The following is a 21,630-nucleotide window of genomic DNA, read 5'->3' on the forward strand; positions in this document are numbered from 1 at the left end:
TGATGAAAGTTGTGTAAGTGTCATACTTTGCTTGAGTTGTCTTCCTTGAGTGCATCAAACTTTCATACGCTTTGTAAGTGGTGAGAGCATTGTCAAATTCAGGAGCCTGCGCTTGTTCTGTGGTTTGAACCTTCGATTTGGGTCCTACTTCCCTGTTGTACTCTGCACATATCTGGTCAATCAAGTTCTGGATGTCAATCAAGGCTTCACCTAAATCAGTGGGGCACGCAGTAATGTTGATTCGGCTGATCAACTTTTTTATCCCAAAGCAAACATTGAAGTCTTTCTTCAAGACTTCGAATAAATCAACTTCGAATACAGCTTTCTTCACTTGTTTAAGAAGATCATTATAGGAGGTTGTTGTACCCCAATTTTTGACCACTGATATCCCACCATATCCCAAATAGTAGGATCATCATTATTATAATTATCATCATGCATATATCATTTGTTAACCCAAAAATACAAAAAAATTGTTGTTTGTTACTTGTGTCTTAAGACAGGAGACTGATCAAGAGGAGGCTGAGCAAAATAGAGTTTTGAGGCCTACAAGGAAGTTCAACATTCTCCTATGATTCAAAGGGTTCTCTCATCAATATCTAAGTCCAAGGATAGCCTAATTCAATATCAACAACTCTCAAAATCACCTGAGGCCCCAAATTAGGTTTTGACCTAATTCCACTGGAGGATTGACATTTAATCAAGACATGGCTCCAAGACTCAAACCATGATTCAAGGGCATCCAAATAAACATTATAATCTATCCATATCATTAATTGAAGAGGAGGCCTTGATTCATTTGGAAATCACCAAACTGCAGTTATTCTAGAAAAGTCAACTGTGTGAGTCAACCATTGACTTTTGAGAAAAATGGTCAACTATGAACTTTTAAGGATTAAAATCATCATCATATGATTGTTGAAGACATTTAACCAAAGAAAACCAAGAAAATTCATCAAGAATCAAAAGGCAACAAAAGTCAAAATTAAGGTTTTAAGTGAATTTGACCTAATTTTGGGAACTCCAAATTTTGCCTACAAACTCAAAAATCTCCAAACATGAAAGTTGTAGATCTTGATCAAATGAACAACTCAAAACATTGAAAATTTCTTCAAAAAATGATTATTTTGAGAGATTTGGAATTTTGAAGATTATGTTCCAAAAAACTTAGAAACTTTTTAAGTGTTTTCACTTAGATTTTTCCCAACTTTATGGCCATTTTTCTCCATGATCCCAAAGGAGTTTGAGGAAACTTTTAACAAGGGACTTGAAGTATGTAGCAAGGGCTTTCCAAAGAGATCAATAGCATGAAAATCCATGGCTTGAGCTAGGAGATATGATTTAGCATACAAGGCTCTATGAGCACTTCAAGAATGAAGATGAACATGAAGAATAAGTTTGAATTTGGTTCAAATCTACAAGAATCTTCAAAGTACAGCCCCTCTAACTTGTTTAAGAGGCCATAATAAGAAGATTACACACTCTTTTGGGGCTATGATCCAAGTGCTTAAGCCATTAACCATTGAATCATTTTATTTCAAGCATAAAGTTCACACTTCCATTTTGAAAAAGAAGCTTTAATCCAATCACTCTTACATTGAGCCTCTAAACATGTTTCTTCTGCACCAAAAGCATTACAAACACTACAAGCAAGTTCCCAATGTTCAGAATAAAGTCATGGAAGCATGCTTGATCCTTGTACTTCACCATTGAAACCATAACTTTCTCATTTCTTCACAAACAAGTAAAGAGGTACAATTATCACATTTGAACTTAAAACTCTGAGATTTTCCTTCCATAAACCTTAATTTATGCCTATAAATAGAGGGCATTGCTCATTGCATCAACCACATAGAAAATATCCAAATCACCATTCCATCCAAAACTCCATTTTTTGTGTCTTTGCATTTTGAGAGCCATTTTTAGTTACAGAAGTTTTGGGTGCAAACCAAGCATTCCAACAACTTCTAAACATCATTTGTGAACTTTCTATCACTTCCACAACCTCTCAAAATCTACCTAATCCAAAATCACCATTTTCACCTCCATTAAAGCTCACTAAGCTCATATATCAATTGTACACTATAGGAACTGTATAGTAACTGTACACTATAGGAACTGTACAATACCTCCAAACACTTACCAAACTCCCCAAACAAAAAATCACTCTTCAACCTCCATTAAAGAGTCACTTTGAACCAAAAGTTTGAACTTTCCATTTGGCTCGTGCGTTTTTAGGCTTTTGTTTCAGATACCTTCTATATCACATATAAAAGCTATCCAAGTGCTTAATCCAGTTCTGTAACACCTAGAACATTGAGCTCTAGGCATAATTTTTCTTGCTTGTAGGTACTATCAGGTTTGAAGGATCAGAGGTGATCAAAGCTTGCTAAGCATTCCAAAAGCTTCCTTGAAGGTCCCTGAAGCTTTCTAGATCCTTATAGCATCTATGTAACACCTGTAACAAAGGTCACGATCTTCATTTTCAGAGGAATCAAACTCAAACCTTGGTATATCTGTTTAAGCATCAATTTGATTGAAACTTGTTACCATTCTACTTAGAATTATGTAGGGAATAAAAGCCCTAAGCTTATAGGGCCTAATTGCTTGATCTGAGAATTTAATTTGAAATTTGTTTTTTAAGGTTCATCACTGAATCTCAGTAATTCATATGTTTGAATGTGTTTTAATTTTTGTTAATTACATGTTTGAATTCGTGGTGATAAGCTGATCATTTTGATACTTTATTTTGTTAAAAATGAATAAGATTTGAGAGAATCCAAGTTCCAACCATTGTTGTTGTCATTGCTACTTCACGAGGAAGAAGAAGGTGCCTTTGGTGCTATTCTTCAGTTTAAAAATACGTTTTAAAATATATTATGTTGGAGTTGTTCATTAAATGAATTCATCATTTAGCTCACTTGGTCACCACACTTGTACTTAGCGCATCCCACAGGTCTGGGGTTCGAATCTGCCATCCCCCTTGCCCCAGACCTTTTGATTTTTTTTTTTTTTACATTTTCATTCACTTGTTTAACATATATATTGAACCTTGTGTGCCTTATGATAAACTGCAAACAGCTGGCCCAATGGCTAAGCTTTTGGCTTGCAATCTTGAGGGCGTGGGTTCAAACCCTAGTGGCCACAAATCCTCTTTTTTATCACTTATTTTTGTTACTTTCTTCACAATCTTTGAAAATCCATAAAAAATAGAAAAATAGGTCTTTTTAACTCCTTTTTTTTGTGTGATTTAATTATCTTGTCTATTTTATTATCATGATTAAAAAATCCAAAAATATTTATTTTTATCTTATTTAAAAAATTAATCAAAAACATGTTCTTTTATATGTTAAAAAATCAACTAAAAATCGATTCCTTTTGAATATTTCTTCAAGGTAACTTAGTATATTTTTGTACATATGTGTTTAGGGCTAGGACTAAGTGTCATTGACTTTCCCATGTACCCTTAGACCAACCCTCCTTTAGGATTTGGTATTTAATAATTAAAATTAATTAGGTTTAGGTGTTTACTTCAAAACCCTAATTTCAAACCCTTATTTCAAAACCCTAGGTGTAAAACCCTAATCCAAGAACATGTTGATCTTTGTTATCCATGAACTTGTTATCTTGTACATACTTGTTGATTTTAATCCATTCTTTTGTACTTATTTATTTATCTTAACCATTATCCTTTGTACATACATTTGTTTATGTTTATCATTATGTTTTGTACCCATTATCCATTGTATTATCATTTGTATATTCTTTGTTTATCTAACCTACATGCATGAGTTTCACATTCATCATCCATCATTCATTCATACATGAATCCATTCAAAAGGTATAAACATCCTTGCTTGTAATCATTCATTATTATTACTTACTTGTTTGTCATTTGTGACACATGTTATCACACACACACTTGAGGTATCCATTGATTGTTTATTTAAGTTGTTTTGTGAAAATCCAAAGGAATGGGAATGATAGTGACTAAAACTGTCAAGGTACTCAAACTCTTTTCCAATCTCTTTTATTTTTGTGTCGAGTAGTGTTAAAGCTTTTCACTTGTTTTATGGTTTTGTATTGTTCAAACTCAACCAAACCCTTTTGTTTTTTAAAATCTTGGTACTAAGAGGAGAATTATTCCCGGTAAACTACTCTTAGTCCATTGACCTCTGTATTGTTAAAGCTAGGTATCTTTGTTTCTAAACCTTGGTGCTAAGAGAAGAATTATTCCCAGTGAAACTTCTCTTAACCCATTGACCTTGTATTGTAAAGCTTGGTCCCTTTTTATTTTAAAATTGTTAAGTAATGTTAAAGCTTAAACCCTTTTAAACTTGTTAAGTATTTTAAAGCTTAACCCTATTTTAAAGCTCACACCCAAAAAGATTTTGGCCACTTTGGCCCTTTTTTCCTTTTTAAGGGGGACTACGATGGCTCTGACTTCCCTTTTCTTTAAATGGGGTATGTAGGCCTAAGATGCGATGTCTTATCGAGCTCACTTTCAGAAAACTTCTTTTCCCATCCCCACACTCTTTTTTACAAGTTCACATATGTTTTCAATAAGATGTACAAACAAAAACAATAACATTTTCAAAGAGGTTCCCCTTGTATAACAAGCCCTTCGTACCCAAATCTCTGATAAGTTTATTAGTTTTGATTTTAAAAACTTTTGTGGGTTTTATTTGCTCTTTCTCCCATTCCTTTTTGGAAACAATAAAGCGCGGCAGCGACTCTGTTTAAAACAAAATGAGCTAAGTATTTCCCATGACTTTAGTCTCACCAATTTCACCGCTACAGAAAAGTGGCGACTTTGCTGGGGATATTGATCAAATTATTGTTGTATCTTTAGAAGGGTTGACCCAATCTTTATTTTTGTTATTGTTTTTATTTTTGTACTTACTTTTGTCTTTTATTTTCCTATGTGAATATTTGTTATTTTTATTGGGTTGTATTGGGAACGGGCTTGATTCCCCTTGTGGTGAGATAAATCCTAACCCAGATTAGAGTGAAAACTTATGATAGGAGATGGTATAGTCATTTTGATCTCGTGGGAGTAGTCCCAAAGAAGTCATATTGAAATCCATCGCTCAGTGGAGGCCTCTTTGGATATAACTTTGTTGACCATGTAGTTGGGAAAGCATCGTTGTATTCAACTAGGTTGTAGACGCTGGGGACCTAGAAACACCTTAACCAATCGTGGCCATTAGGACGTAGTGTGAAAACTGTGTTTGGATTCAATTCCAAAATATTTGTTACACCATACTACACTCAGATGAGGTCCTCTTGGGATATTATTCAAATGAGCATGTAGTTGCAAAATTTATAATCCCCAAGTTGAGCTGCTTGGAAGACAAAAAGGGACCTCTCACCTGAACCCTTTAGTAGCTGGGTTGGTTCAAGAGCTATTGAACTTAAGATGCCTATTCTCCCTGAGATATATGTACCTCCTGTTGAGAAGTATATTCAACCTATTGTAGTTCCTTCAACAATTGAAGATCTCCAAGAAGCCCAAAGGAAAATGAAGAAGTCAAGAGATCATTGGAGGAAGAAGTTTGAATATTCTGAAGCTAAATTAGGAATGATGGAAGAGTCCTATGGTGATTTAATCAAAGAAAAAGATGATCAATTGTTCCTCCAAGATGGATGGCTCATGGAAAAGGATATCACCATTGCTAAATATGAAATAAAACAAGAAAAAGAAGCAATATCTCCAAAGGAAGCTGCATGGAAGAGTATTATTGAAAAGCCGGAGGATGTCAAGCTTGAAAATTCGGGTATGACAGACTCGGATGTCAATCCTAATGTCAAGAAATCTAATCTGTTATTAATGTAGCACCAACAGAATACAAGGATCCCTCATTATTTGATTACTCTTAGGAAAGAGTCAATGAGACCTGGGATCACATATGTCCAGCATACATAAATAGATTAGAATTTTTACATGGTTCCGTACAGGATCAGCTAACACTTTTGAACCTGATGTTATAGACAAAGTCATAACATTCATAACTGAACAAACAATGCAGAAGATAAATAACACAGTTAATTGTTAACCCAGTTCAGTTCTAACTAACCTACTCTGGGGGCTACCAAGCCAGGAAGAAGATTCCACTATCAGTAGTACTATTTTATATAAACAACCTCTGGTTTACAGATAAACAACCTCTGGTTTACCTAGTCACTACCCATTGCAATCTCTATCTCAGAACTCCATCCAAGATAAGAAAACCTCTGCTCACTCCCTGGTGATACCTAACTGTTACAACCCTGCAACAACTATTTACACAATTAACAATGAACACATACTTGATCTACTTCACAGCTTCAATCAAGCTTACAATACTTAACTCTTACCTACAGGTTTCGAGTGAGGACAAATCACTTCTCTAACCTACAAGTTTCGAGAAGGACAAATCAGTGACCTTCCCACAAACCGGGAGGTTCACCTACACGGCTAACCCTAATGGTTACATCTTTCTAAGTGCTGGTTAGCTTGCTAAACTAGGTTACAAAGTTTCATATTTATAACCTGATCCCAATTGGACTTGGGCTTACAAATCGCAGCACTCTGGCTGTTACAAATATGCAGAAAATATTCTGCTACAAATTAGGTCTTTTAATCCTGAGTTTCCTAAATTAGAAACTGCTGAATCCAATCTTCTGATCTGATTCTTCTGAATCTTCATTCTTCTGATCTGATTCTTCAATCATTCTTTTGACCTGTAAATGTGCGCCACATAGGATTACATAATATTCACATAGAATATTCTGTATCTGTTTTAACACAAACTGAATCTTTCTTCCTCAGTTCGGCAGGCGCGATGTCAAGAGTTGATGTCATGACATTCCTTCTAACATCTTGCTTGTACCTGTTTTGTTCTATATAAACTTGCAAGATTCACATTTCTATTATGTTTTACTGCTATTATGTTTTAACCAAACATAGATGCCAATCAGCCAATAAAAGCACTAACAATCTCCCCCTTTGGCATATTTTTGCTAAAACATAAACATGCAGCAAAAACATAAACACTTCAAGACACCAAGGAAGAGCAGAATTTACATTCTCCGAATTGGGTTTACCTTCTGTTCTTCGGGACTTGAACCACATCATAACATCGTCAGTCTGCTACACAACTTTTTACAGTAGCAAAATCAGAAGATGGTATTCTTCTCCCCCTTTTTAGACACAATATGACAAAGAAGGAACCAATGTCATAATATGCAGTGGATCATCTTCATGCAACACTGATGTACATGAGGAAGAAGATGTGAGAAGCCCTGCGTCTTGGAGGACCAATGGTGACATAAGAGACCTCTTCCTTAGTCTTGTACCAGAAACCAAATCCTAGCTTAGACCTCGAGAGAGGACTTAAGTGAAAATTGTCCACCAGTCCTAGTAACTCAGAACACAAATCACAATCATGTTCATAACTCAGATCACAAATCACAACGAAAATGCTTCCTATACTGAAGGTTGTATATATTGGAATATCTTTGTTGTTGTTGCAGAAAAACCCATGGTAGAGACCATCAACATCCCCAGCCCATGTTTGTCTTTTTCTGAGATGGTTTTGGTACAACAACCCATCACAATACCAAACCCAGACTCGACTCACAAGGACACAAACGAACGACATTTTGAGAGAGTTTGATTTATGCAATTCATGGAGATGCTATTATATAGCAAAATGAAGATCGTAGGAATTAACGAAGTTCTTTGGTCTTGTTCAATGGTCAAACGGTTAATTAGGAAACAATTCCAAAAGCTTTTACTTTTTCCAAAGCAGTTTTTGACTGTTTTTCTGATGGTAGTCTTCTTGAATTACCAGTGCATGCATATTCATTGAATGAACTTTACACCGACCGCTGATGTGTAGATAAACTTCAAATCAAATTTCTTTGTTTGACTGTGAAGATTCAATGTCTTTAAACATGTCATGATATTATGTCAGACATTGTCATTTTTCTTTCCTTCAGGCACACAGCCCAAGATTCCGTAAAAGATTTAGACAGAGCATCATTTGGACCAATTAACAGACTCCCTACTTACTCACTTGTCGTAGACATAGACTTCTGTTGTTTTTGTACACCTTGAGACTGTTAGCACACAGCTACCTCATTAGTGTAGAGAAGGAATAATGATAACTAAATGCAAATGGTTGACTTGAACCATTCAAATAACTGACAAAGGTATCACATTTTCTTCATGATGTAAAAGTATTTTTAACCAAGAGATTTCTCTTGACAAAAGAAGTTACTCCCCCTATCCGAGATAGTTTGAGCTCCCACAGAGGGAATAAGCTTGAAATGATGAATGGAAAATATAAGACACATCTTCATATCTTCAAGAGCTGCACCCTCTGTTCAACAATCCTGCTGAACACACTCATTATAGCAATTTTGTTCCTCACAATAAATACTTACACCAGAAGTAGAATGTCATAACATTGTGTCTGACATTTGTACTACCAGTATTTTCCACAAGTTTCATTCCCCTTTTCTTTTCAACAGACCCTTGTCTAAGAACTTATCTCCTTCAGAAATGATCAACAGATGACCCCTTGATACTAAAATCATACACAAAGAGGTTGCCACAATCTCAACGAGCAGAACTGCCACTCCTGGAATTATTTTGAGCATAACCCTACCATGTTTGAAAACAGATCATGGTCTGCTTAAGATACTTTGAAATCCTTCTTGATAATGTGTTTTTCAATCTCACACATTGATTAACATGCTCCTTGAACAGAAGAGATTCTTCTTTATCCTTAGCTGTATTGATCCGATCATAGAACTTTTGTCTTCATAGTCATCTTCACTAAGTGAAGTCTTCATCATGAAAGTAATTGTATATGGCCAGAACACATTACTTGCATCCAGATCAGAACCTGCCCATTCTAATCCATATTATGTCCAAACTGCCACTCTTAGACTATAATGTTGCTTTTTCAAACTTCTATATATTCCCAGTCCTTCTACTAGGGAATATGAACTTTGTGACGTTGATACCTAAGACACAAGTTTATTACCCTTTATGAATGGTTAGTCTCTCCAGCATCAGTATAGTTCATATTGAAGATGGTTCTTTCCCTTTATGAATGGTGATTCTCCCTGGCGTATGAGACAGTTCATTAAGAAAGTCCGTTGATTTCCTTCCCCATCATGTGAAAGCAGCCCATGGAGAAGATTGACCTTGTTATGTGTGAACCCATAGCTTGGTGTTGTGTTATGTGTGAATCCATAACATGTCTTTGTCATTGCGAGAGAATCTGTAATTGATCCTTTGTTCTGAGAGAACCCATAACCCCTTTTAACATTGTTGTGTGAGAATCCATAGCTTGGTGTTGTGTTATGTGTGAATCCATAACATGTCTTTGTCATTGCGAGAGAATTCGTAATTGACCCTTTGTTCTAAGAGAACCCAGAACCCCTTTTAACCTTGTTGTGTGAGAATCCATAGCTTGGTGTTGTATTATGTGTGAATCTATAACATGTCTTTGTCATTGCGAGAGAATCCGTAATTGATCCTTTGTTCTGAGAGAACCCATAACCCCTTTTAACCTTGTTGTGTGAGAATCCATAGCTTGGTGTTGTGTTATGTGTGAATCCATAACATGTCTTTGTCATTGCGAGAGAATCCGTAATTGACCCTTTGTTCTGAGAGAACCCAGAACCCCTTTTAACCTTGTTGTGTGAGAATCCATAGCTTGGTGTTTTGCTATGTGTGAATCCATAACATGACCTTGTCATTGCGAGAGAATCCGTAATTGACCATTTTAGTTCTGAGAGAATCCAGAACTCCTTAATACCTTGTTGTGAGAGAATCCATAGCTTGGTGATGTGTTATGAGAGGATCCATAACATGTCTTTGTCATTGTGAGAGAATCCTTAATCGACCCACTTTGCTTTGAGAGAATCCAAAACTCTTTAATCTTTGTTATGAGAGAATCCATAACATATCTTTTCTCCAAAAAAATTACCAGAAACTCTTTGTTCTATGAGAATCTAGAACTGTTCAACCTTTGTGTTATGTGTGAAGCCATAACCCTTTCTTTGTGTTACAGAGATTACCATTTGCAACTGGATCATTCTGTGAGAATCCTGAATTTACCAAGCTTATTACAATGTTTTCCCAAGACTTATCTTGAAAATTTGTTCTGTGAGAGTCCAAGAACAACAAAAAATTTGGCGGTCCGCCATCAGTAAAAGTAGGTGTACCATGTCTTCTTTTACTAGTGGAATTAAGCTTCCTCCCCATAATGAAGTTGCAATCTCTTCCCCAGTGCATCATTTATCTCAGCCAAAGTCAGGTCACTTTATTGCCATTCCCACAAAAGTCGGAGTCGAGCATTCATATCATATCATGCATACTCGTGGTTTCTTAGGGTCCAAAATTGTGGTTTATTTTGTATTTAAGTCCCTCCTATCGTGCTGAGGCGAAGATTCCATCTTCCCCTCATGGTATCAGGAACTTAAATAAGGGCAGCTGTTGCACCCCAATTTTTGACCCAAAGATCCCACGTCATGGACATGTTGTTTGGCATGACATCAAGATTCACAAGTCTATAAGCTCTTTGTTGGTGTTACACTAACTTTCAATGAAAATACAAAAATATGTCTTGCGTGTTTCTTTTCTTTTATCAGGTAAGGCTTTTCAATCAGGAATCTATGAAGATTATATAATTAGGGTTTTAAAGTCGGATAAGTCAAAGGTTGATTCTTAAAGACTTTCTGCGTCAGATTCATGTATTCTCCAAGGACTTCTCAAGGACAGTTGTATTAGGGTCTCTCTCTATTTTGGGTGCCTGAACAATGGTTCATCATCATTCTCTATTTTGGGTGCCTGAACAATGGTTCATCATCATCATCATGGTTATGGATTCTTGGTTTTTATTTCTTCACTATTCGCTTGCAAGTTAATTTGAATTCATGGAGGTGTTCATTTAAGTGCACCGTTTCTAAGAAGTATGATTCAAGGTGTTGGCCTATGGATTTCTCATGGTATGAATTGGATTCATGTGAAGTATTTAGAATTTAATACAAGTTCAAAATTACTCATGAGAATTTCTTCAAAATTGCAAGATATCATTCTCTTTAAACCCATTGTCCAAAACAACATTCATTCAAAATTCAAGGGCTTTGATTAAAATTGTCATTTCAAATCTCAGTTCAAGCTCGTGATACAAAAACATTTTTGAGATTTTAAATTTAAAGCTTCACATTACTTCCAAAGACATTTCCATCACTAAGAATTTCATTCAAAGAAGTCAAGACCATATTCTTTTCATATTGAAGTTTACAAGAGATTCAAATTCAAAAATAAAATAGACTTCATGTTGTTTCAAAGTTTCACTTTTAAGTTACAACTACAAGCAAAATCCAATTCCTAAACCTAAAATCCAATTACAACACAAAATTCTTGAACTCTTGAATTCTCCAAGATACACCGCCATTCATGCCACGGTTCCTGCACGGATCCTCATGCTCTCATCAAGCTTTGCATTCTACATGAAAGAAAATTAACAAGGGTGGAATTAGCGAAAATTCAACAATGTTCAAAGGCCCAAATCAAATTGAAAAATATTCAAAAAGGAGGGTAATTTGGATGCTGGCAGAAAGAGAAAAGAGAAGGGAAAATCTGTACTAAACCTTTGGCTTAAAAGTTAAGTCTCCCTCAAGACCAAACTTTTGTCCATAATCTCCAAAACCAAAAAAAGAGATAAACCAAGCTGCTGTCCTACAAGGTACAACATCACAAAAAAAAAAGGGAGTGAATTCTGTACCATAACTTGTTCACTAAGCCTTTAACTTAGTGACTAAATCTTGCTTTAATCCTCTTTTCATGAAAAAACCAAGTTGATGTCCTTTTACTCTGAAAAACCAAAGAAGAGGATAAACTAATTGCTATAACATGGCAGAAAAAGAGAAAAAGAAACGAAAAAAATCTGTACTTGTTCATTCAACCTTTAACCTAGTAATCCTCTTTTCATGAGAAAAACCAAGATGTTGTCCATAAATCTGCAAGACCAAAAAAAAAAGGACAAGCTAATGGTACAATATTACAGAAAAAGAGGAAAAGAAGATGAAAATTTGTACTAAGTCAACTTACTTTTCTTAGAAGTTAAGCTTTGATCTTTGTCCTTCAGTCTTTGTCCCAAATGATCACACACTTTCCTCTATAAAAAAAGACCAAGGAACAGGGAAAAGCAAGGAGGGAAAATCTGCATAAGCCTCACCTCCAAATACCAAAGTCAGTCCCTCCTCCAATATCTTCCACCAAACCTGTAAAACACACAAAAACCAGTCCCTTAACTTCAATTCATACGCTCAAAACCTTGTACAAAAATCAACAAAGATAGAGCCATACAAAAACTCTCCAAAAATTCCTTCTTCAACATACACACTAGCTGCATAAACCAGAAAAATCACTCATCCGATCAGGTACTTTCCTTCATTTCCTCTTAGGAATCTTTATGCTAACTTGTTCCTTGTTATGCACTGATTCAAAACCCCATGTTGATTGCGTAAATCCGTTGATATTTTCCGTTTAATTCGAATTCGAAGCTTTTAGGGTTTATATTGTAGCTTTCAGAATTGAATGATATTGTTGAGGCTTTCTTAAACCTTTGAGGGAAAGAGAGAGGGATAGCGATTTTGAGAGAAGAAGAACGAGAGAATTTTTGAAGAGAGATTATTGGACGATGGAAAGAGAAGGGGATTCGTTTGGCATCTGTTGTTTTTTTTTCTACGATCAGAGAGAAAAATCGGTATGAAGGGCTTTATGTTTTGATTTAATTGACTCCATAAAGGAAATAATCAAATTTAATTCGAATATTATTGTGGATCCTTCCCAATAAAAGTGCAACCGTTCCATTCTTCTTCTGAAAGCATATTACGAGCAGCAGCTCTTGTATTGGTTGTTTCTTTCAGTTTTGGTCTTTTCTTGTCTGATTAAGTAGATTAGAGCTTCAGCTCTTTGAATGTAATTCCTTCTTGCAAGACCATCTTCTTTTCTTCTTCATAAGCAGATATGGAGCAATAGCTCTCATGTTGATTGCTTCTTGTGCGTAGATCTTCATCTTCTTCTTGAATATTGATCATGAAGCTTGTTACAGCCGATAACACATTTAATGATCATAAGCAAACATGAAACACTCTCGAGCAGCAACTTAGTGTATTCAGTTTCTCTAGTCATTCAATGTGAGAAATATGTGAACTGATCAAGTATTAGTGGATTTCTTAAAACTCCATTGGAGAATACTGCTTAACAGCAGAAATTTCTTTTTCACTCTTTTATGTTTTCTTCACATAGGCTTATAATTAGTGTATAACAACACTTTAGATTGATTCATCACATACTAAGTATGTGTTGTCTCTTGTGTAACTTCTAAAGCATGGTTTCACATTTTTATTTTACGCTTTCATGCTCAGCTGCTCTTCTATAGATTTTCCTTCAAGATCTTTCTTTTGTTGCACCCTGTAGATGCACTACGGATACACACTCTGGATGCACACATTCAAGTTTGAAGTTTGATCTATATATAGCTTGATGTGTTACCGTTGGAATCTAGCCGTTAAGATTTGTTTGAAGATTACTTTGAATTCTTTGTTTCGATTGAATCAGTAATGACAACTGTTTTCACGGCATAATCATATCTCTAGCGTGATGATGACAGTTGGTAGCGTGTTTCCTTGGTTAAGCTTGTCTTTCCAACGCGCTGCATGTGGGTTGCTTCTTCAATCAACCTTGGGAGTTGTTCCATTAATTTGTTGCAACCGTTTTGCTAATGATGATGAATGTATAGGTTTTTCTTTTGATTCTGAACTTTTTCACTTTGTAGGCTGAGGTTGTATTTCCTTTTCTTGTCCGCGTGAGACTTTGTTGTTGTAGTTTTTTGTATGTCACTGCGTTACTTTATCAGAACTTCTGATCTTCTATTCATTTGATCTTCTTGTTGTAACGGATCTTCATGTATATTGATATTTCTGTTTAAATCCTTAACTCTTGTCTGAGTTTCTTTCTGATGTTGTGCTTGTCTGATGCTGTGCTTTTCTTTCTGATGTTGTCGTATAAGGCTTATAGCATAATATCTGCACACTCAATGAAATTATTAGTAATAAAATTGTTACTCACAAAATATACGTTTGTTATCATCAAAACTAGATTCTGAACATAGATTCTCAATCTTGTTCTAACAAAATATAGCAATAAAATCAATAGAAAAATTTCCTTGTTAGATTTTTAGATCATTTTAGGATTTAATTTTGGTCTGTTTAATTGGCAATTTTCTTTCATAAAAAGCTCATAAAAATAATAGTCCTTTTAATCAATTTTTGTACTATATTTTGACTTGTTACTTCATGTTTTTGTGTCAATTTTGTATCATTGTATTGCTTGACTTTTGCTTATAATTGTAACTTCCAATTTGCATGTTCCCTTAGATTTTAGGATTTGTAAATCTTCACATAACATTAGGCCTAGTTCTTTTCCCTTTAAAATCCTATAAATCTTTAGGTAGAATCATAATACAACAATTTAGGATTTAGAAATCCCCCTTTGTACAATTAGACTAGATTCCCTTCCTTTTTTCTTTTTCAACTTTAAAAACACCTAATAAATACCAACGAGGATCATGCTACTACTTCTTTTATAGTGGGAAAGAAATGATTGGGGTGTAGACCCTGGTGTATTTCTTTTCTACTTAGTGGGAGAGAAATGATTGAGGTGTAGACCTTGGTCTATTTCTTGACTACTACTTAGGGAAATGATTGGGGTGTAGACCCTAGTCTATTTTCTTTAAATACTTAAACTCTTTATGGTATGATCCAAGTCAGAAATAAATTCCCTTTAAAAAACACCTAATCAAAAACACTCAAAACACTTAATAAATGTTCAAATCTAAACAAAGTAAAGAAGTGGTGCGAAGCCTTATAGTGGGTTTTGTTCATCATGGAATTACATCAAAAAACACAAACCCGTGTTCCTTCTCTTCTAAGAACAAGTTAAGTCCATTCCATACTTAGGCGTGTAAGCCTCCAAAGGTCGAGCATCGTTGATTGTGACCTTAACCTCTGTTCACCTAAAAAACACAAAACAAATGGAAATTTTTGAGCCGAACTATGGTAGCTCTGATTCCTGGTAAGGGATACATAAGCATTAGGTCGCGGGGCCTAAGCGAACACAATTGTAAATAATTTCTTTTTTCCCCATGTTTCTTTTGCATGCATTCGCATTTAGGCTTATACATAGATTACACCCTTTAGATAGAAACAAACATAGGTGGATACTGTAACACCCTATTTTTATTAGATTTTATTTAATTTGGATTATTTGATAATTGGTATTGTTTGTGTGTTTATTTAATTATTGTTTGAGTGACAATTATTTAATTGTATGGTAATATGTTACTTAGCTAATTAATTAATGGTAGAATTATATTAGAATTAGCTATTGGGCTTAGTGGGAATTAGACATGAGAATAGTGGATGGGTTAAGCCCAATGAGATAATGAGAGTTAGAAGAGAATTTTATGACTTAACCTAAATTTGATAGAAAGATAGAAAGAAGAGTAGAGAAGAGAAAAGAAGCATAGAAAAGAGAAGAGGAGAAAGTAAAAGAAGAAGTAGATTCTTGAAGATTGGAGGAGTTTGAATAGAGGTAAGGGTTAGAATCCAAGTACTTATAGGTTTATATGACTGGGTAGTGTTGTGTATGCTTTGTATTCTTCAATTTCATGAATTTAGAAAATGATACGGTTTATGTGAAATCAATTGGACTTTGTGATTTGTTCATGTACAATGTGTTATATGGATGACCTATGGTTAAGAACATGTTTATAAACCTTATAGGTGTGCTAAATTTTCTTTCAATTGATGTATGGATTGTGTATGGGTTAATGGGTGTTGTATGAGGGAATTAGGGAAGAAAAATGGTGAAATCTGAGTTTTCATGCAGCCTGGGTCAACCTATGCAGAAGCTGCGTCGACCTAAATAACACAGAAAGTCAAAAATGTGTTTTCCTTCAGTTTACGTTGACCTGGAGGATTTTGCATCGACCTGAGAGATGGTTGCGTTGACCTGAGAGATATTTGCGTCGACCTAAACAACATCCAATTCTTGACAAATTTTGTAGAGACCATAACTTTTGATCCGTAACTCTTTTTTATGCGCCGTTCGAAGCGTTAGGAAGCTAATGAGATTATCTATATGATAGGATAGAGTTGGTTGATGTTGAATGTGTAACACCCGTATAATTTTAATATTAATTTAATTCGGAATATTGAATTAATAATTAAAATTGTAAAGATTTTGTGAAAATAATAGAAAATAATGGTTTATGGCATTTGGGCCATGTGACGAAATAGTAAAAGAAGGGGGTGTGATATAGTAACTCTTTTACTAATTTTATTATTATTTTCATAAAACAATTTGGAATTGGGAAACAAAAGAAGGAACGTGAAAGATTGAAGGTTTGGGATCACGAAGAACGTGAAGGAGAACTGAAGAAGGAGAAACCAAAGATCAAGAATTTTTCTAAGGTAAGGGAGGACTCTCCTTTTAATCTCTATTATTGTGTTATGAATAATGGTGTGGATTAGGAATATTGTTTGGATTCAATAGGTTTTATATTTTGGATTTTACAATCTGTGTTCATCATTTGAATTGAAATCTGGACATGTTAATCCCTAAATACTGAATAGATTTAGGTTAAGTAAAATAGAGTATAGAGTCATATGCTATTGATGTTGGATGAATTCTATGTTGTCTAGAATGTAGAAATTCTGGTTTGAGACCCAAATCGCAGGTTGAAACGAATGGATTCGCGATGAAGATGAATGGGTAGGTTGCAGGTTTTTGGAACTGCTGTCTATTCACGTATGGTACGCGTATGATACGCGTATGAGGGGTGTGGTACGCGTATGGTACGTTTCCAATGGTGCACCAGAATGTGCCCTTCTGTTGGTACGCGTATGATACGCGTATGGTATGGTGTTGGTACGAGTATGGGCTTACGCGTATGTGCCTGTTTTGTGTGGGATTTTGACTCTGTTCATACGCGTATGGTGTGTGTATCTTATGTGTGGAATAATGGTTCTGTTCATACGCGTATGGGTGTGTGCTGTGTGGATTTTGGCCTCTGTTCGTACGCGTATGGTACGCATATGGTCAGCGTGACTGCAGATTTTTGCTGTTTTGTGATTTTTGAAGGTTAATGGCGTGTAACTTTCGAACAGACGAATCTGTATGATTTATTGTTATATGATTTATTGAATGATGCAATGGTATATATATATATATATATGAACATACTTGTTAATGATGATGATGATGATGATGATGAATGATGATGTATGAGTATAGATGATGCTACTCATAGTGAAATGATGATGATGGTATGTTATATATATGTTTGCATGCATTCATAGTCATTTGATGAGGGCTAAATCCTAAAGATGAGAGGATTCAGTGAAGGGCAAGATTCCCATTGTGTAGAATCTGTGCTAGAAGGGCCGTATCTGGATGACGATAGATCGGTCGGTGGGTTTTTCCATTGATGATGTTGGTACCACATGCATAGTGTCAGTTGCATACATATGCATAATTTTGTAATATGATTATACATGCTATGTGATGGTTTGATGATTGTGAATGTGTGACGATGATGTATCTGGATATGAAACAATTGGGTGAAATGATATAACTATGATATATTGTTATTTATGATGCAATAACATTGGTTAACTTTGATGAGACTCACCCTTACTTGTTGTCATTTTCAGATTGAGGATAGCGACACGACTTGGTGAGGATTAGCTCATAAATCGGTTTAGTTGTTGTGTCGGTGTCATGCTCTGATAGATGTAACACTGGGAATGTGATGTTTTGAATTTCGATTATGACTCTATTTGTTTATTTTAATTGAAGTCTGATACATTAATGATGTAATGTTGACTTGGTGATTTGATTCCGCTATGTAAACATGATTTTGTTTTAATGAGTTATAATTAGATGTTTTCAGTGAATGCATGACATATGCCGAACGTGTGTTTCTTTATTTATGAATTGTGACGTCTCTTTACATGTTACTCTGATTAATAGTTATTTCATTGCCGCGGGGTATTAGAGGGGTGTTACAATAGTGGTATCAGAGCATAGTCGGTCGTTGTGACCAGAGTCTTAGTGTCAGTCTTTCTTGTGTATGCGACTAATACGAGTTATTTGTCGATACTTTTGTTCTGATTGAATTGTTTATGATTAAGCAGAACAATGGCTGGAAGAGGAGGAAGAAACGATATGCTATCGCTGAGGCTCTGGGCATGATTGCTGGTGTGGTTGGAGGAAATGCTGTAGGGGCTGGGATTGGTGCTAATAGGCAACTGGGGAATTTTCAGAGGAACAATCCTCCATTGTTCAAAGGCACGCATGATCCCGAGGGTGCTTAGAAATGGCTAAAGGAAATTGAGAGGAATTTCAGAGTCATCGATTGTGCTGAGAATCTCAAGGTGAGATATGGTACGCACATGTTGTTTGAAGAAGCTGATGACTGGTGGTTGGAAACCAGAGCTGAACTGGATGCTGATGGCATAGCAGTTACTTGGGCTATATTTAAAAGGGAATTTTTGAGGAGGTATTTTCCTGAGGATGTTAGGGGCAGGAAAGAGGTTGAATTTCTGGAGCTGGTCCAAGGTAACATGACAGTACCTAGAGTATGCTGCAAAGTTTGTGGAGCTGGCAAAGTACTATGTACACTACAACAATGATGAAGCCAGTGAGTTCTCAAAGTGTGTCAAATTTGAGAATGGTCTTCGTGATGAAATCAAGCATGGTATCAGATACTAGAGGATTCGGAGATTTGTTGACTTGGTGAATTGTAGCAGGATTTTCGAGGAGGACAATATCAAGCTGAGGTCATCTCACTCTCGCGAGTTGGTTGACCGAAAGGGAAAGAAACATATGGATTGAGGTAAGCCATATGGTAGAGGTAAGTTTGCTGATTGGAAGAAACCCAATGGGGGAGATTCCAGTGCTCGTATCAGATGTTATAATTGTGGAGAGATGGGGCATCGTAGAAACGAGTGCAAGCTTGATCAGAAGAAGTGCTACAAGTGTGACCAAGTGGGCCATATTGCTGCTGATTGTAAGAAGAGGGTTGTGACTTATTACAACTATGGTGAAGAGGGTCACATTAGTCCGAATTGTACCAAGCCAAAGAAGAACCAATCAGGAGGAAAGGTTTTTGCTTTGACCGGGTCAGAGACTACTCCAGAGGATAGATTGATTAAAGGAACGTGTTTCATTCATGGCACACCTTTCGTTGCGATTATTGATACTGGAGCAACTCATTCTTTTATTTCTTTGGATTGTGCTGAGAGGTTGAATCTAGAGATATCTGATATAAATGGAAGTATGGTTATTGACACTCCTGCGTCGGGTTCAGTAACTACTTCGTCTGCATGTTTGAATTGTCTGGTTGACATTTTTGGTAGAGAATTCAGGATGGACTTAGTGTGCCTTCCGTTGAAACAACTCGATGTAATCCTGGGAATGAACTGGTTGGAATTCAACCGTGTTCATATCAACTGCTTTGCGAAGACGGTAGTTTTTCCTGAAGAGGTTAGTTCTGATAATTTGGAAATGACTGCTAGACAGGTGAATGAAGCTATCGGAGATGGTGCAATAGTGTTTATGTTGTTCGCAATGATGAATGTGAAGGAAAAAGTGGCGAGTAGCGAGTTACCTATGGTATGTGAATTTCCAGAAGTTTTTCCAGAAGATGTGAATGAATTGCCACCGGAAAGAGAAGTAGAGTTTTCTATTGATTTGGTTCCGGGAACGAGTCCAGTGTCGATGGCACCGTATCGTATGTCGCCGTCTGAATTGGCTGAACTGAAGAAGCAGTTAGAAGAATTGCTTGAGAAGAAATTCATTCATCCTAGTGTTTCGCCGTGGGGTGCGCCTGTGTTGCTGGTAAAGAAGAAAGAGGGTTCAATGAGGCTGTGTGTAGATTACAGACAGTTGATCAAGGTTACGATCAAGAATCGGTATCCATTGCCGAGGATTGGTGATTTGATGGATCAGTTGGTTGGAGCGCGTGTGTTTAGTAAGATTGATCTGAGGTCTGGGTATCACCAAATTCGTGTGAAAGATGATGATATTCAGAAGACTGATTTTAGAACAAGGTATGGACATTACGAATATTCTGTAATGCCGTTTGGAGTTACTAATGCACCTGGTGTCTTTATGGAGTATATGAACATGATCTTTCATCCTTATCTCGACAAGTTTGTAGTGGTATTTATAGATGATATCCTGATATATTCTAAGAATGAGGAAGAACATGCGGAACATCTCAGAACTGTGTTAGAGCTGTTGAAAGAGAAGCAACTTTTTGCCAAACTGTCGAAGTGTGAATTCTGGTTAGAGGAAGTCAGTTTTCTTGGACATGTAATTTCTAAGAATGGTATTGCTGTTGATCCTACAAAGATAGAAGTTGTATCTCAGTGGGAAGCTCCGAAGTCAGTGTCAGAGATTCGTAGCTTTCTTGGTCTTGCAGGTTACTACAGAAAGTTCATTGAAGGATTTTCAAAGTTAGCATTTCCGTTGACTAAATTAACCAGGAAGGGACATGCTTTATTTGGGATGCAAAATGTGAAGAAGGATTCCAAGAGTTGAAGAGGAGGTTGACTAGTGCTCCTATCTTGATTTTGCCGAATCCGACAAAATCGTTTGTGGTATATTGTGATGCATCGTTGATGGGTTTAGGAGGTGTGTTGATGCTGAATCACCAAGTGGTTGCTTATGCGTCGAGACAACTCAAAGTGCATGAAAGGAATTATCCGACTCATGATTTGGAGTTGGCGGCTGTGGTTTTTGTTTTAAAATTGTGGCGACACTATTTGTATGGTGCGAGATTTGAGGTGTTCAGTGATCATTAGAGTCTGAAGTATCTCTTTGATCAGAAAGAGCTGAATATGAGGCAGAGAAGGTGGTTAGAATTTCTGAAAGATTATGATTTTGGTTTGAATTACCATCCGGGTAAGGTAAACGTTGTTGCTGATGCATTGAGTAGGAAGACCTTGCATATGTCTATGCTAATGGTGAAGGAATTGGACTTGATTGAGCAATTCAGAGACTTGAGTTTAGTGTGTGAAGGTACCCCTACTAGTGTCAAATTGGGTATGCTGAAGCTGACTAGTGGTATTCTTGAAGAGATCAGAGAGGGTCAGAAAGCTGATGTCTAATTAATTGATAAGTAGACTTTGATTAATAAAGGCAAGAATGGTGAATTCAGAGTCGACGAGAACGGTATACTAAGGTTTGGTGACCGAGTTTGTGTTCCTGATATTGCTGAACTCCGAAAGCGTATTTTGGAAGAACGACACCGTAGTGGGTTGAGTATTCATCCTGGTGCTACTAAGATGTATCATGATTTGAAGAAGTTGTTTTGGTGGCCTGGAATGAAGAAAGAAATTGTTGAGTTTGTGTATTCTTGTTTGACGTGTCAGAAGTAAAAAATTGAGCATCAGAAGCCATCTGGGTTTATGCAACCGATGTTTATTCCTGAGTGGAACTGGGATAGCATATCGATGGATTTTATTTCGGGTTTGCCGAGAACTGTCAGA

General features: G+C 36.2%; 1 long non-coding RNA gene across 2 annotated transcripts; it reads right to left on the reverse strand.

The window, feature by feature from the left end:
* Positions 1-11,258: 11,258 nt before the first annotated feature.
* Positions 11,259-13,102, reverse strand: LOC131644777 (uncharacterized). 2 transcript variants are annotated; one of them, XR_009296649.1, is made up of 5 exons: positions 12,374-13,102; positions 12,116-12,288; positions 11,958-12,024; positions 11,656-11,878; positions 11,259-11,510 (listed from the first exon to the last, which is right to left on the reverse strand). It is a non-coding gene; the product is annotated as an uncharacterized LOC131644777 (long non-coding RNA). The 2 variants fall into 2 exon arrangements; XR_009296648.1 differs by having other exon boundaries at positions 11,656-12,024; positions 12,374-13,101.
* Positions 13,103-21,630: the final 8,528 nt, after the last annotated feature.

This window comes from Vicia villosa, linkage group LG1, assembly GCF_029867415.1.
Source record: "Vicia villosa cultivar HV-30 ecotype Madison, WI linkage group LG1, Vvil1.0, whole genome shotgun sequence".
Taxonomy (NCBI): domain Eukaryota; kingdom Viridiplantae; phylum Streptophyta; class Magnoliopsida; order Fabales; family Fabaceae; genus Vicia; species Vicia villosa.